The 13,765-nt window shown below is 41.6% G+C and overlaps 1 long non-coding RNA gene across 2 annotated transcripts; it reads left to right on the top strand.

The window, feature by feature from the left end:
- Nucleotides 1–7,758: 7,758 nt before the first annotated feature.
- Nucleotides 7,759–9,223, top strand: LOC148012987 (uncharacterized). 2 transcript variants are annotated; one of them, XR_015688929.1, is made up of 4 exons: nucleotides 7,759–7,848; nucleotides 8,094–8,338; nucleotides 8,453–8,651; nucleotides 9,024–9,223. It is a non-coding gene; the product is annotated as an uncharacterized LOC148012987 (long non-coding RNA). The 2 variants fall into 2 exon arrangements; XR_015688928.1 differs by lacking the exon at nucleotides 7,759–7,848 and having other exon boundaries at nucleotides 8,058–8,338.
- Nucleotides 9,224–13,765: the final 4,542 nt, after the last annotated feature.

Below are 13,765 nucleotides of genomic sequence, written 5' to 3'. Positions count from 1 at the left end.
AATCCAACCTGTGATCATAGGGCTATTAAAGTTCCATATGTAAGCTACTTTCAACTCAGAGGGTTTGCATATTAATTGCTTGTACACGTTGTGCCAAGCAAAAAACTAGTTGGCTGCCAGGAAACCCTAGACAGAGAACCTCCATAGCCATTGCAACTTCAAGCTCTATTTTTCTTTCATTTTCTCTCCCCTACCACTTAAACAAATCAAGGCAACACTGATTTGAGAGTCTTGACAAATATTTTGGATATTTTGAAGATTTGTTTTGAAGTCTTGAAGACCTCAAGCAGTAGCATCAACACCATATCTTCAAGCTTCTTTCATTACTCCATTCTAAAATCTATTTGGCCAAGCCAACTACTGCCACTAAGATCTACTGATCAGATTTTTCCATCACATCAGCAAGGAGGGGACTCAAGTTGAAGGGGTCACATCAAACATCAAGCAACAAACAAGCATCAAGAATCATCATCTTCAAAACATAGTGTCTCTTGATACTCTCATAGTGTCTTTTGGCACTACCCTCATTTGTGTTTTTTGACACATTAGCTTTCAACTCTTTTTTCTTTTCAATGCCAAACATGAAGATTTTTAAGTGTGTGCTTCTCATGGAGAGTAAAATGTATCTTATGGCCCATTTACACTACATAGAAGATGTTACTCCACCTACATGAAGACATGGAGATGCCTATATCCAAATGCTATCAATTATCCATTTGAAGACCTTGAAGGCATGAAAGTGCAAAAGTTTGAATTCATTTCCATTGCCTCAAAGATGATACATTTGCTTGAGGGGGACATGGACATGAAGACTAATGCATATGCAAGAAAAGTCAATGAAGAAGCGGATTAGGACGACCTAGAAGAACAAGACCAAAAGAAACAAAAATTTCATGAAGACTTTGAAGTGGCAAGAAAAGTGAAGAACAAGTACATGATCAATAAGAGCAAGCTGGACTACATCGACATCTACAATGAATCGAATATCTATGTCAAAAGGAATGTTGAAAACTGCAAGGGTCGAACGGTCCTTGACCCAATTTTTTACTAGACCTTTTTCCAACCTTATAATGCCTAGCCCAAAATGTCTTTATCATAAGCTTGTAAACTCCTCATGTAGCCATGTACTATAGCCTCTGTACACTTTTTGAGACCCCTGTCTCATAGCCTTTGGATGTCCATCATGTTTGTGGTACCCACACTTAGCCTTTTCTGCGACAACCTCTAGTGTTTTTGCCATGTTTATGGTGTGCCCACACTTTGCAGGTGTTTCTCTCCCTAAAGCCTCTAGACACTTTGTACTTTTTGGTTGTGATTTAGGAGGGGTGTTGAGATATTTGCAATCACACCTAATGTATCCTCTTTGTATGAGGCAGTTTTGGGCTAAAGACATGCATGTTGTAGGAATCTCATATGCACAAGGAGGGAAAGCTGCTACCCAAACATCCAGCAACTATAAAGCATTGTACTTGACTACCACTTTTCATATGGAATGAATGCAATGTCATGATGCTTTGTACTTTCAATTAAGTGTCTTGTCTTTGCCAATCCTACACAAGATTGTGTTTATGAGTCCAAGCTTCCATCTTGGAACCAAATTCACTTGTGTAACAGTTTGTCTCTACTTGTCTATGTCATCACGAGTTTGTTCTTCATCTTCCATCCACCATAGCATCTGCCATACTCTAGATCCACATCTTTCACACAACAATGTTTGGAGCGTTTGGGGTCAAAAGTCTACCACGGGGGTAAGTGACTATATAGGGTGAAGGGAGATTCAAGGAGAGGAGTAGACAAAAGAGAAAATAGGAGATGTAGATAGAGATAAATCCATCATTATTTCAACATCCTCAAAAGTACATGTAGCTTCAATCTAATAGTGGTAGAAGCATTTACAATTAGGACATATATCAAATACTTCTGACAAATCCCTATCGGGCCGTATCCAATACATACATGCATTTAGATCACTTGCAAACTCTTCCAAATTGAGTGGAGTATGGGTCTCCTTGTTTATGACAAATTTGAACAGTCCAAAATAGCCCATAACCAAGAAAAATCACTCCTTTGGTTGCCCCAAATTGTACACTAGATCCTAGGAGCAAGATTTAAGCTTTGGGCATCAAGAAAAGCCCTGTGAATGAATATGAAATAAGAAGAAACCTTGCTGGTCATGGATTTCCTGTTCTTTCCTATCCAGGACAGCACCATAGCTCTTCTTTTTTTCCCCAAAATGCATACAATAGGCACACCTTACCTTCCCCTCCTTCCTCTTGCCCGTTTTTGAATGGAACTCCACTTCCATGCCCTTGATAGCTCCACATATGGTCCAACTTTGTCCTTGCAGCTCATGCCTGTGATTTGTGGCGTAAATCATGTTGATCTCCCTGTCCAATCCCACACAACCCTAAAGTTTCACACAGATACTCTTTAGTTACCTAAGTCACTAACAGGTCTTATTCCATATCACGTGCTCAAACCTAGTTGACTTGTTGAACTTAGTGACTTCCAAGAAAAAATGAACTTCAAGATTCACTGCATTCTATCGTGTGACCTATCCTAAACCTCCTGTAGACCAAGTATGCAGACCTACATGATCCATAGCATCTCCATTTTTTTACACTGTAAACATAAAATCCCATGACAACATTTACTGATTTTGGAGGAGTAGAGTTTACTGAAAATCAACACAAACTATCCAGGACATCTTCTTGCATCACGTGATGAGAATCAAGCCAAAGATTAAGCATAATGGTAGTCTACAGGTTTCTTAAGATATTAGGAATCTACCTGTATAGATAGCATGAGAAGTGATTGCCATGGAAAAGAGATATGAGAAGAGGACTCCATGAAAGCTCTCACAAGGAAGCTTGGAAAGAGGAAAGAGAATCCTGCTTCAAAAAGTAACTGCAGTTTAACTCTTTCAAGCCCTATTTAGACTCTATTATTCCAAGAACCTTCAAAATGGCCTGAAATTGACCAAGAGCCACTAAAATAACCTTGAATCCACCATTATTTCTCCAAGCCTTCTTCAAGATCCTCAAATTTAGTCTCAACTTACTGCAAAGAACCTTAACTAGTCATAGTTTTAACTTTGCCAAGTCATGTGACTAATTCTTATTCCTCCAATTACCATGTGACTAGTCTTGTAACCAAACTCACCATAAAAATGACCTTCCCATTGGATCAAATGTTTTTTCTGATACCAATGTAAAGAAGCTAATTTTCACAATAAATAAATAAACTAGAAATACAAAGAAATAGACTAATTTTCCAAGAAAACATAGCCAAGGTGGCTAGGTTGAGATGATATTACCATTAATGGGCTGAGAATCAGTTCATAAGAGGCTACAGCATGGTATACATCCCAAGCTATGGTGGACAAGAGTATGCATCCTCTTAGATGGTGGGAGGTTGAGACCTCAAATATGAAACATTAGAAATGGCCAAAAAGATCCTTGGCTAGTTACAACTTAGCCTTTTATACTTAACGCTAGTAGGCTAAATATTGGCTAATGCATTAAGGTATTTTTACTCTATTACAGAGAGTATGGATAGATCTTGGGATACGTTCATAGTGGATTGCTTCTTTGCTTGATGATAAAGTGGAAGAACTTCTATTCTCCTCCTCCACTGGATATGGCTACTCCGTGAACACCATATCACAGCTCACTATGATCTTCTTAGCCTCTTAGTCATACAATTTGTAAGCCTTTTGCTCGTTACTATCACCTAAGGAGATACATTTTGTGCTTTTTGGATTTAACTTGTTTCTATTATCCCTTGAAACAATGTGTATAACATTTACATTCCAAAAGTTCTAAAATGTGAGACAAATGATTTTTTATCAAAATAGGCCTCATGAGGAGTTTTGCACTTATGATCCTTTGTCTAACTCCGACTGAGAATGTATACTACAATATTAATAGCTTCTACCCAAAAGAGATTCTTTCCCTTAAGCATGCACCTTGCCATTTTCACAATGGTACAATTTTGGCATTCAACGATGCCATTTTGTTGAGGTGTATGAGGCATCATTGATTGATACTTAATCCCTTTGCTCTTGCAAAAGTCTTCAAACTCCTTTGAGTTGAACTTTGCACCACCACCATCTGTTTTAGCCATTTTTTAAACTTACCAAAATCTCAAATCTTATCACAAAGGAAGTATACCCACATCTTCCTATTGTAGTCATCAATGATCAACATAAAATAAGAAGATTCTCCCAAGGCTTTTGTAAGCATTTTACTGAAAGGGATGAGAGGATCGAAAGACCATGCATGAGCTATGGTGGAGAGCAAGAGCAAGAAAAGAGAGAGAGAGACAAATGGGAACTCCAACAGTCACAATGTGTGACCGGGCCTTCCTTTATTCACTAGTCACTGAAAGAATAAAGAATAAGTGTGATGGTGACGGGCATCCGCCACCTGCAGTGTGCAGTGACAGGTACTGTCAGTGTAGTATTACATGGGGTGGCACGATGGAGGCGCCTTTACCCTAACAACCTCCCACTTAAAGGAAAATCTGCCCTAGTGAGAGAGAAAAGAAAAGAAAAGACAGTACAAATGTACATAGGTACAAGGGATGAGGAAAGGCAACATCTCATCCAACGCCCATCAATCTCCTAAGGAAGGCAAAGCGCTCAGTAGTGAGGCTTTTCATGAGCAGATCTATAGGATTGATGTCAGTGGAGATCTTGACAAGGTCAACAGACCTGTCTTCCACGACACCCTGAATAAAGTGATATCTCACCTCAATATGTTTGGTCTTCGCATGGAAGACCGAATTCCTAGCCAATGAATGACACTCATAGAATCCAAATGCAATGTAGGAATAGCATCAATCCCAAGGTCAGAAAAAGACGGCCTAGCCAGATAGCCTCCTTGCAAGCCTCAGCGGTTGCAACATACTCGGCCTCAGTGGTGGTAGACAAAGCCGTACACTTCTGCACCTTGGACATCCAAGAAACAACCCCTCCAGCATAAGTGAACACATAGCCAGAAGTGGACTTCCTACTATCTGCATGTCCTGCATAGTCAGAGTTAGTGTAACCCACAACCCCTGTATCCTGGCTGCCATAGCATATAGACATATCTACAGTGCCCTTCAGGTACCTCATGATACCTTTCACGGCGTCCCAATGCTTCTTGCTAGATGTAGCCATATAACACGCCACAATACCAACTGCATGCGCAATATCTGGACGAGTCGCTATCATGGCATACATGAGATTGCCCACTGCTGATGCATAAGGGATCTTGGCCATCTTGGCCCTCTGCTCATCTGTCTGTGGACAATCGGCCTGTGAAATCGTCACATGAGAAGGAAAAGGACAGGCCCACAGGCTTTACGTCCTACATGCGGAAGCGCTCAAGGACTTTATGGATATACTCCCGTTGTGAGAGATACAAAATCCCCTGATGCCTATCACGCTTAATGCGCATCCCAAGAATATGTGAAGCCTATCTCAGATCCTTCATCTCAAAGCTCTTCTTGAGTTGAGCTTTCAGAGCATCAAGCTCTGCATGAGCTTTCCCTGCTATCAGCATGTCATCAACATAGAGAACCAAAATCAGTAAACTGCCATCACGGGCTTTCTTCTGTAAAGGCACGGATCCATAGCACTCCTGCTGTAGCCCTGTGACTGCATAAAGGCATCAAACTTATGATATGATTCCCTAGGTGCCTGCTTCAAGCCATAAAGACACTTCTTCAATTTGCACACTAGGTGCTCCCTGCCATGTTCTGCAAAGCCCGTAGGCTGCTCCATATAGATCTCGTCATGCAAATCCCCATGCAAGAATGCAGTCTTAACATCCATCTGATAAATATCCAAGTCAAGTTGCGCGACCAAGGACAAGACCAAGTGTAGGGTAGTCATCTTGATGACAGGAGAGAAGACCTCATCAAAGTCAACTCCATGCTCCTGCTTAAAACCCTTAGCTACAAGTCTAGCCTTATAGGCCGGCTTGGGGTGCCCAGGGGTACTTTTCAGCTTGTAGACCCATTTGCATGGCAAATCCTTTTTGCCCTTAGGCAAGGCAACAAGATCCCAAGTCATATTCCTACTGCATAGCCCTCTCCCAGGAGTTACTATCACCCCTGCACATAGCCTCATCATAGGTGAGAGGCTCTCTTGCATCTGTCAACAAGACATACTGCATAGAGGGCTCATAGCGATCAGGTGGATGTCTATCTCTAGTAGACTGTCTCACCACAGGCTCTGCTGCCTGCCCAACTGCCTGTCCAACACCCTGGCCCTGTGTAGGAACTGCTGCAGGCTGTACTATTGACTGTGCTGGAGCCCGAGGCTACTCCTGAAAGATCACTCTGCGGATCTCAACCACCTTCTCAAGCTGCTTATGCATTTTGTGTTCATGGAAAACTACATCATGGCTGCGTACTATTTTCCGCGCCTGCGGATCCCATAGGAGATAGCCCATCTCTTCTGAATCACCATAGCCAAGAAAGATGCATTTAATGCTCTTTGGATCCAACTTACTCCTCTTGTCCTTGGGCACATGGCAGAATGCCTCACATCCAAAGACATGGAGATGCGCATAAGAGGATGGCTTACCAACCCAAACTTCCTCTGCAACCTGGAAATCCAAACCACTAGAAGGCGATCGGTTTATGACATGCACTGTCGTACTAGCTGCCTCAACCCAAAAGCTCTATAGTAGGCCTGCATGGCTAAGTATAGAGCACACACGCTCCTAAATAGTCATGTTCATGCGCTCAGCCAAACCATTCTGGGGTGGGGTGTAAGGGGTGGTCAACTGACGCTTAGTACCCCTGTCATCACACAATTGCTCAAAAGCACATGAGACATATTCTCCCTGACAGCAACCCTCCCACGGCAGAAAATGAACATGAAACCAAGGTAGAAGCATGCAAAATCTATGCACATGGCTGAGCCATTAATCTCAAAACTGAAAAGAAACCATAAATCTTCCACTTAATAATGAATTGATTCGTTATCTTCATCATCTTCATCCATAGCTTCAACCATTATGCAAGAACAAAAGGGAAAAGAAGAATTTCTGCACAAAAGACAGAGGAGAGAGGAGAGAGAACAACTTTTTGCACCACCAAAAAGAGAATGTGCGATTTGACAAGAAAGAGGGAGGGAAAGAGGCACATAACCACTCGTGCACTCCACCCCACCTCTTCCCCAAAAAGCACACCCCTTCGTATTTTTATTATTTCTTTGACTTTGATACATTTGATATTATAAGACCTTTGGCCTTTAATTTTGAGTATTCCTACCCTTCACAAATACATGCACGTAACACTTTTGTGCATACCATTTATTTATTATGGTGGATGTGGATGTGGATGTGGCCCCCTCATGTAGGTGTGTATTTTAGTGATTTTGTAACAATGTAGTATTATTCTCTTGACAAAAAATGAAAATATGATGCATGCTTGGATTCTTTTGTTCCTTGTTTTTATGCTTCTTTTAGGTGTCATCATATTCCTCCCACACTGAAATGTGAAGCGTCCTCGCGAACCTCATTAAAGAAGAACCACTGTCTAACACAAACAACTTCCAAAATTGTTAGTAAAACAACTTCAATCATAAGGATGAGGCCTAGCCATGGTAGGGTATGGGACTCCAAAGCCATGACCACCAGAGTAAGGGAACCCCTGCCTCAAATACTCCCACACTGAAAAATTTTTATAGTCTTTGAAAAGATAGGGTTTTGTCTTCAATAAGGATCCATAAGAATAACTTCTCCATACAATGGAGGAAGAAGGATGACTCCTACTATCATATAGCTCAAAGAGCACTTGAGGGAAAAGGATTTGGTTATACATGTTTTGTTATGGATCTCTATATGTGAGGTGGGGTTTATTAGCATTATTTGCTATGAGGATATAACTCTAATAAAGAGTTACACCTTTGGAAAATGGCTTTCATTTTGAATTTTGATGAGAGATTTTGAAAGTTATGAAGCTTTAGGGTGTGCGTGTTTGGGCTTTAGTTGTTGTGGCTTATAAAAGGGTTTATTTTCTTGAAGGATATGTTTCTTTTAAAAATGGTGGTGCTTCAATTAAACTGTATCTTTGCTATGGACATATGTGTACAGGGGGGAGACAAAATCTAGGTTGCCATCTTGTGGAGGATGGAAATGGGAGGTATAGAATTCACAAGGATTGAGATGGAAGGGTAGATGGTGGTAAGGTTGGATGTGTTCTCTTTGAGGTGGCCTAATGACTTGCTCGTTTGTGATGATGCAACAAAGGTTCTTTGTGAGAGAGGGGAAATAGACAGCCAGCCTGAATGGGACTCGAGCTTGTTAAAATGTGAGGTTTTTCTTTGGAAAGCTTAAAGGTACTCATCACTCTCTTTCACTAAAATGATAAGCACATTAAGATTTTTTTAAACATTATTGATTTTTTAAAAATTAAATAGATAATAAACCCTATCTTCCTTGTTTTGTGGCAGTTGCAAATCCACGCCATGGCCACCATGGATGAAAAAGAGAGGGCATCAGAGGCGTGCCACAGCACCGTCAATCTCTCTCACTCTCTCTCACTTTTTGTTCACCCCCATCTTTTTCTTCATCTCGATCTTGTGCTGGTTCTAAGCTTATGCATAAGGCTAGAATTCAACGTTGGCAACCATGCGGAAACTGGGGTGCAAGGTGCGCTCTGCCTCTTCGAACACTTATGGTGGCATAAGACCTGCTCCTCTTCATTACATCAAATGCTTCGTCTTCTTTCTGTTTCTTCTTGGTTTTCGCAATATTTTCGTCGTCTTATGGAATTCGTTTGATAATATCCATATAATATATTACTGTAGACGAGATCTTGAATTTGGAAGGGATGCCACGTAGAAAGGAGATTTTAGATGACAAGGAAGAAAGGGGGGATTTGATGTCGTTGCTTCTTCTGCTGCTTCTTCTTCTTCTACCAAACTAATGCAAAAACAAATTTGGTTGTTGGATTTGACAATCTTTGCACTTAATGATCTCTTCTTATGATTCATTTATGGTTATGATGACACATCAAGACAGGCTTCTTCTTCTTCTGGGACTTATTGGTGCAGCATCGACCTGCTTGACTACATGGACAGAGAGAGAGACAAAGAGAAGCGGGAGGCCTGATAGTACACGGAGAGGAAGGGAGAAGTATTCTTCTTCTTCTTCTTCTTCTTCTTCTTCGGTATTCTCTCTATGGCCAAGGGAATCCTCGTGCCATCTCGTCCTGTTATTACTGTTGCATTTTCCTTCTTTCTATTCTTCTTTCTTCTTTTTATCCTATTGCTTTTTCTTTTGACTGATAGCCTCAACTTCCATTTGTCTCCTGGAGGAAAACCAGTTTGCAACTTGGATTATTTTGAATGTCTCCTGCTTTTGTGAAGGAGGAAGAGACGGCCATGTAGAATTCTCCTCCTCTCTCTCTTTAATCTTTAAGGTAGAGTGTAATTATCAAAACCCCTTTGAGCACACAAAGGGCCAGAAAGGGCTGCGGTCCTTCTGTTGTTTGCAATTGTCTTTCTTTTTCTTCTCTCTCCGCCATGAAAACCTATTTAAACCTTATCCTGCCCTGGGCCATCTCCTATCATATATTCCAATAATAAAGTAGAAGTTTATCATGACCCTTTCTTCTTCTTGATACTGTTGGTCTGCCACCAGCTTCTCATTTTAGTGTAGCATCAACATTTCTTGTTGTCCCACAATCTCTCTCAAGTTGTAGTTATTGAGATCAGCTTCTTCCCCGGCTACGCACCAAAATGACAGCAACCCTCCCACGGCAGAAAATGAACATGAAACCAAGGTAGAAGCATGCAAAATCTATGCACATGGCTGAGCCATTAATCTCAAAACTGAAAAGAAACCATAAATCTTCCACTTAATAATGAACTAATTTGTTATCTTCATCATCTTCATCCATAGATTCAACCATTATGCAAGAACAAAAGGGAAAAGAAGAATTTCTGCACAAAAGACAGAGGAGAGAGGAGAGAGAACAACTTTTTGCACCACCAAAAAGAGAATGTGCGATTTGACAAGAAAGAGGGAGGGAAAGAGGCACATAACCACTCGTGCACTCCACCCCACCTCTTCCCCAAAAAGCACACCCCTTCGTATTTTTATTATTTCTTTGACTTTGATACATTTGATATTATAAGACCTTTGGCCTTTAATTTTGAGTATTCCTACCCTTCACAAATACATGCACGTAACACTTTTGTGCATACCATTTATTTATTATGGTAGATGTGGATGTGGATGTGGCCCCCTCATGTAGGTGTGTATTTTAGTGATTTTGTAACAATGTAGTATTATTCTCTTGACAAAAAATGAAAATATGATGCATGCTTGGATTCTTTTGTTCCTTGTTTTTATGCTTCTTTTAGGTGTCATCACTCCCCCATTGTCAGTCCTAAGGCATTTCAACCTATACCCAGTCTGGTTCTCAACAAGAGCAAGCCAACGCTGAAAGACTGCCAAGACATCGGACTTCTACTTTATGGGATGAGCCCACACTTTCCTAGAAAAATCGTCAATGAAGGTAACAAAGTACTTCGCACTATCCATAGACATACAAGGCATGAGCCCACAAACATCGGAATGCACCAAAGCCAAGGGCTCACTCATGCATGGCCTACGCGATTTCTTATGCATAGACCTATTCTGCTTACCATAAAGACAATGATCACACAAGTCAAAACATGCATAGTCTAAAGGCGGAAGATACTGCAAACCAGAAAGCATTTTCTTTCCCTTCAAAGACATATGCCCCCAACGGGCATTCCAAAGTGATATATGTGGGATAGAACCCACTGACAAAATATGATCAACTATAGGACCATCCACTACAAGAGGATAGAGGCTGCCAGCCTTGGCAGCTCTGGCCAGTACAAGTCTGCCTCTAGTAATCTTCCAGGCAGAGTCTCCAAAACCAATGTGAAACCCTGCATCATCCAGCTGACCTACAGACATAAGGCTGCGCGTAAGTGCAGGTACATGATGTACATCCCTGAGCACAAAAGAACTGCCAGTGGAAAACTGCAACTGTATGTCACCACTGCCCACAATAGCCAAAGACCTGTCATCTCCAAGCCTGACTAACCCTGATACAGTGCGGTAGAAGTGGAACCACTCATGATAAGGCATCACATGAAAAGACGCGCTTGAATCCAAAAGCCAACACTGTGCATATATGCTAGGAGTCTCAGTCAACTATGAGCTGTCACAGATGAACTAGCTGCCAAGATAAAGTCATCACCGTCAAATGGCTCCTCAGTCTGCGTAACATTGATCTCTTCGATCTTTACACTGGACTTCACAGGTACAATATTGTGATCAGAAGACTTTTCATGCACTTTATCCTTCCCCTTGTCCTTGCGCTTCTCATTGCACAACTCATGACACTGTGGTCTGATATGGCCCTTTTTCCCACAATGATGGCAAGTGACATTAGCATTGCACCCACGCGACTTACTACGCGACTTTCCACGAGATTTGGACCTGACCCTTCTGAGAGTCACGGCCACGGCCATTTCCACGGTCATTTCTGTCATTCCTGCCTCTAATTATCAAAGCATGAGAAACACGAGAGGCATCCAAGTTCTTCCTGTTGATCTCTTCCTGCAGAAGAACACTCTCTACATTAGACAATTTCAGCTCAGTAGGAGCACACAAGGCACTACGAAAGACATCCCACGACTCTCCAAGAGTCCCAAGCAAAAAGAGTGGGGTCACCTCATCGAGAGATGTGATACCCTGCGATGTCAGATTCTTCAAGATCACATGGAACTAGCTCAAATGAGCAGACATCGTCGCATTCTCCTTCATGCACAAATCCATGAGTTGCTTGAGCCAATACATCTGACTAGCCGGGCTCTTCTTATCATAAAGATTCTTGATCTTTTCCCATAACTACCATGTGGTCTGTGCCTCATCCACTACATTGTAATGAACCTGCTCAGTCAGAGAGAGTATGATTGTGGACTTACAGTATGCATCCAAGTCAAACCAGTCATAATTGCTCATACCTGCAGGCTTCTGCCCGCTCAATCAAAGTGGCTTTACCTGGTTCTTCTGCACCAAGACCTGCCAAATCTGGCTCTTCCAATAGCCATAGTTGGTACCATCCAACTTCGTGATATTAAATATGGCATTATCAGTCAAAGATGAAGCCATAATGCAGACTGTAAATGCAGAGTCAATTCAAAAAACTACTTGCTATTTTCTGCTGTAAACAACCAAAAAACCACTAAATCCAAGGTAAAATGACTGGGAAACTGACTGAGAAGCTGCTGCCCACCAAGCACGAGGTACAGTACACCAAATCAGGACATTTCAGCATGAAAAATACAGCTCAGTCCACCAATAAATGCTTGCTGTAATAAATTGCAGACCTGCAATAATGAGAGCAAACTATCTCAAAACTAGATCCTAAGTCAACTAGATAGTGCTAGGTCCAAAGTGGGTATGAAAAGGACAAAGCAAAGCCAAATGACAGTGAAAATACATGAGCTTAACACCGAGACATGTCAAATAGTATCTGCCAGTAAGAGGCACACCCCAGATAATCTAGGCAAGATGTACCTTCAACTGCCAAAACCTGACACAAATAGGTGTTTGCCCAAAATGAAAGCGGATCCAAAGCAAGAGATTCAGCTCATAAGCAATCTAGAGACCAAGACATACATCAATGCAACATCCAAAGGTCGGAGGGTAATCCCAAAGTCTCAAAAAACATCTGCTCAAAGTCGTAAGCTGCTCCAAGACATGAACTGCTCAAAGTCGGGTCATGCATACACTATGCTCCCACTGGGACAAATGGCGTATAGGCGAGCTAAAGATCTCAAACAACTCAAGAAAAAGTACCAGTGACAAGTGACCAAGTCAATGCATCATACGCATCCAAGAGAGCATGACATACATGAAGCAACTATCGTAGCAACCATTGAGCAAGACATAATCCCAATGGCAAGATCTCTGTCAAGTCAATACATCTAGTAGCAACCCAAAGTCAATATCCCTGTGAGTGGGAAGTGCTCAAAACATCCAAATTGGAGCTCCAAAATATCTGTCAAGCATGGACGAACTAAGAGGCATCAACCACGAACCAAAGCATGTAATGCATAGAGCTTATCCGTCAAGTACAAACAATAGGCATAAGCAGCCCAAATGCCAGTCAAGTCGGCCAAACTGCCAATGACAAACCAATAACAACGGAGCAAATGCAATGCTCAAAAGCATTTTGGAATCACGATCATGAGTTCTAAGTCGATCCGCAAAGTGTAATACATCATGGCATAACCCATAGCATGCATTCGGTATCGATAGAGAAGCATTACATGTGACAAATGAGCTTCAGCCCGCTCATGTACAACAGCTCTTAACAGTCCAAAACTGTCAATTTCCAGCCCAACAACAATGCCAAATCATGGGGAAATCGAATGCATACATTCCCAAGACATTCGGGCATCAAGTAGGCCGCATACGGGCATCAAATAGCACAACCGGAATGGAGTGTAAGCAACAAATGCCAATGCCAATGTTGCTGCCCTATTTTCAGTCTATTATGACAGTTTATGACAGTCCCAAATCTGAAGAAATCAGTCCTGAATGATCAAGACCAATGCCCAAATCTTGAATGACATCAAACATAAAGTCTAATAGCCCTCTTTATCAAGGTAGAGAGCAAGAAGCAATGGCCAAGTATGGAGCTGAAGTAGACAAGTGCTAACAGCCTAGAAAAATGGTACAATCTACTCTGTTGGTGCTGAACTTGCTACTGC

Source organism: Lygodium microphyllum, chromosome 26 (assembly GCF_053477565.2).
Source record: "Lygodium microphyllum isolate KBCC chromosome 26, Lygodium_microphyllum_v1.1.10, whole genome shotgun sequence".
Classification (NCBI taxonomy): Eukaryota; Viridiplantae; Streptophyta; class Polypodiopsida; order Schizaeales; family Lygodiaceae; genus Lygodium; species Lygodium microphyllum.
The sequence above is the reverse complement of the archived record's forward strand: the minus strand, read 5'-3'. Positions and strand labels throughout refer to the sequence as shown.